Genomic DNA, 4,135 nt, shown 5'->3' with positions numbered 1-4,135 from the left:
TACAGTTCTATTTTCAAGCACAACTCGGTGAATGTCTGAATTTAAATAAATACCTGAGGAAGAAATATAAGAAAACATCAATACACAATGTTTTCATTTTGATTCCGGCAAGACAAATTTGCCAGCAATAATAAGATATAATTTTAAAATCCTTTTTTTTTTATGGGGTGGGCTGGGATGGAAGAAATAGACAGAAAACTGTACTGGAAAAATAACTAAATAAAATAAAAAAATAAAATCCTTGGTTTTTTAATGGTTTACTTTGTAGTATGTATTTACTTATTTATTTATTTTTAATTGTTTTATTGTTGTTGGAGTATAGTTGTCTGCACTTACCTCCCACCCCTCCCTGCCCCAGCCATTACCACCCCCTCCCCTGACCCCACCCCCTCTTGGTTTTGTCCATGTGTCCTTTGTACATGTTCCTGAAAACCCTTCCCCTCTCCCCACATTGTTTTGAAATTCTTTGAATATCTTACCCATTTTAACAATTTTTGTTTTGCAATATGACTGATTATATGCCTGTGACCTTTATTAGGTCTATTTTATTGCTTTGGTTTTAGTCTTAGCAAATGATACCTCGCAAGAAATAAATCTTGTATCATTCCTTGAAAATAAAATATGGGATTTTCTTATTAGCCTCCATACCATCCTCCAATTCAACACATACAAATGCTCAGAATTTACATGATTCAAAGAGAATCATGTAAATCAATAAATAAGGACAGATAGATTGGTGAAATAGAAGAGCAGTCAATAATAAAACCAAATATTTATTTTATAAAGGCCCTAAGATAATCCAGTGGTGAAAAGGTTAGTCTTTTCAACAAATGACGCTGGAAAAATTAGATGTTAATATGTGAAAACGAACTTGATATTGCCCTGGGGACATAAATGAAAGCACTTTATCTATAAAGTGTCTACAGGAAAACCAATAAAGAAAATATTTATGATCTTACACAGGGGGAAAATCTCTTAGATAAGATAAAAAAAGCATAAACCATAAAAAGAAATATGTATAAAATGGCTTTTGTCAATGTTAAAATCTTTTTCTTTGAAAATTACTGTTAGGTAAAGGAAAAAGTCACAGACTAAAAATGTATTTGGCAGTTATGTGCCTCATAAACATATTAAAAACTTTAATAATAAAAACACAGAAATACAATAATAAAATAGGTGAAATGTTTGAATGATATTATACCAAGGAAGATATCCAAATAGCTAGAGAGCATGTAAGAATATGTTCAACCTTTTTAGTCACCAGAAAAGTGCTTATAAAACCCATAAATGAGATAAAACTATGCAATTACTAGAATAGCTACAGTTGTAAAAGATTTACAGTATGTCATGATGCTCAGAATTTGTAGCAACTAGAAGTCTCATACATTCCTATTGGGAATGCAAAATTAAAGAGTCATTTTGGAAACATTTTGACACATTGTTTTAAAGGTAAAACACTTATGAACTTTCCATTCTATCCCTAGGTATTTTATCCCAGAGAAATGAAAACATGTTCAGCCCTGGCTGGCGTAGCTCAGTAGATTCAGCAGGGGCCTGTGAACCAAAGGATTGCGGTTTGATTCCCAGTAGGGGCACATGCCTGGGTTGCAGGCCTGTTCCCAGCAAGGGATGCACGAGAAGCAAACATACATTGATATTTCTCTCCCTCTCTCCTTCCCTTCCCCTCTAAAGATAAATAAATTAAAAAAAGAAAATATGTTCATACAATTGCCTGCATGCAAATATTCATATCAGCTTTATTTATAGCAAAAAGAAAAAACTAGATACAACCCAAATATGCATTGACCGGTGACTGTATAAATTGTGGTATATGCATTTATATGATATTATTCAGCTACGATGATGAATGGATTGTTAATGTATGTAATTGAATGGATGAATCTCAAAAGCATATGTTTAGTGGGGGAAGACACAATATAAATACTACATGATCCCATTAATAAGTCATTCTGGAAAAGAGAAACTATAGGGATGGAAAAGAGAAGAGTGTTTGCCCAGGGCTTAGGTTGAAAGAAGATATTAACTACAAAAAGACATAAGAGAATTTTGGGAGGTAATGGTTGTGCCTATATTAGTCAAAACACATCAAGCTGGATGTGAAATGTCAGTTTTGTTGTATATCTATAAAAGGACATATTTATATATCTTCATGAGATTTACCAAACTACTTTAGTGAAATCTATCTCTAGTGAAATCTATCTCCCATCTCTGATCCTCATCAAATTCTACTCTTATTTCTAGACCACTTATAACTTTATAATATAATATTTATTTACTTATTATGTTTATGGCTTATTGTCTGTGTCTCCTGCTAGAATGTAATTCCCACTAATAGTATATAGATCAGTGTGCCACCCAGATTTTCCCTTCAGTATTCAGTCGCTCATTACCCTTAGTTTTTACAAATGTGGAGCTAAAGAACACCAATATGAGTCTTTTTCCTGAAATTTTCCCAGGTCCAAGAGATCCATAAGATCCCATTCCCATAAATGGAGAAAGCATACACTTGAGGTCAGCAAAGGTCAGCAAAGTATGGCCTGCAGAACAGATCTGGCCTGCAGTTTGTGTATTTAGGGCACAGAAGATACAAAGGTTTTTGTATGTTTTTAAAGGGTTGTTTTAAAGGGAGCAAGAGGAAGAAAAGGAAGAGGAAGGAGAGAAAGAAGAGCAGGAGAAAGAAAATATGTGTCAGAGAGTGAATGGGGCCCATACAGCCTAATACATTTACTACCAGGTTCTTATTTAAAAAAAGTTTGCTGCCCCCTAGACTAGTGATGTAGGGATATAAAAGCCTCTATTTCTAGAGACACAACTTTGAAGAAACATCCATAAGTTTGGCTGAGGTGTGTGTGTGTGTGTGTGTGTGTGTGTGTGTGTGTGTGTGAATGCTAGTTCCGTCCTTTATTCCTCCAGAAATGTTGATGCTAATGATACTCGCAGTAAACAACTTGGATACACATCTTTGTTTTGGAGTCTATTTCCCAGGAAAGGTGACCTGAGACAATTTGTCCAGATTGGTCCAAGGAAGCGGACTCTAAAATGTGACTGGATTAGTATCCCTCACTGGCGAGCTAGTGAGGAACACTTCTCTAATGGTGAATAGAGTACTCATAACCTTGGTGGGTTATAGCAGGGCAAATTTAAAATTTTACTGACAGTTACGATGGACTAACTATAAAAGAATTTGATGAAAAATGCAATAGCTCAGAAACTGAGCCTTGGGTTAAAGTATTAATTACAACAAAAATAAAACAAAAATTAAACAAAAATTATAACAAAAATAAAATCAGATGTGTTCTGCTGAATACCATTGCCCCACTTGAGAAATACAATAAATGAAAATCTGAGAGTATATGATCACTAAATAAAAGTGAAGTGTAAAGTCAGAGGGCTTCCTTAGTAGCATTTTAAAAAGTCCTTTATCTTGCCTGCACCAAGAGTATAGAAACAAACCTAGATCCAGGTTTAGGAATTAATAATAAAAGTAATACAGATTTGTACAGAGATTTGAATTCTCAAGTATTCAAATCAACTTTGCTGTGGTCAGAGCTGTGGTTGGGGAGAGCTGAGACCCTGACAATATCCAGGGAACATTCAAGTCAAAGCAAGTAAAATTTAAAAAATGAAAATTTTGTTTTTGAAAATTTCATATCCCCCTAAATTCTGCAGCCACGACCCAGTTCCAGTTAAAGACTACTGCCTCTTGCTTAAAGAAAATATACAACCTGTAGCTTTGCACAGTAGCAGTATCGTAGCCAGTGAGGTTTATCCAAGGCACGATTATTGCTAATTGAAAATATGCAACCTGTATCCCCCTCAAAGTTTAATCACACCTTACCTTCCTACTACCAGATCAATAAGTAGATCAAGTAACAGCATAAATAGGCCAAAGGAGTGCTGCTTAAGAGAGAAAAAGACTATACCTCAAAGAACTGTGGAACCTAGACATTATGCACGGGTAAAACCAAGAAAGTACATATGTGACTGGATTCTAAGGTGGCAGAATTGGTGAGGATGAATGTAAGATTTGATAAGGGAACACTTACCTAAGACTATTTTCTCATGGAACACAGTATTTAGCTCCCTGGCAATGACTGGAAGATGGTGCTTCTAA

The 4,135-nt window shown here is 34.9% G+C and overlaps 1 pseudogene; it reads left to right on the top strand.

Annotated features, from left to right (window-relative positions):
* Positions 1-3,750: 3,750 nt before the first annotated feature.
* Positions 3,751-3,822, top strand: LOC119054471 (uncharacterized; annotated as a pseudogene).
* Positions 3,823-4,135: the final 313 nt, after the last annotated feature.

This window comes from Artibeus jamaicensis, unplaced genomic scaffold, assembly GCF_021234435.1.
Source record: "Artibeus jamaicensis isolate MK-2021 breed Jamaican fruit bat unplaced genomic scaffold, CSHL_Jam_final contig_3113, whole genome shotgun sequence".
Classification (NCBI taxonomy): Eukaryota; Metazoa; Chordata; class Mammalia; order Chiroptera; family Phyllostomidae; genus Artibeus; species Artibeus jamaicensis.
Note: the sequence above shows the minus strand (reverse complement) of the source record. Positions and strands in the feature narration are given on the sequence as shown.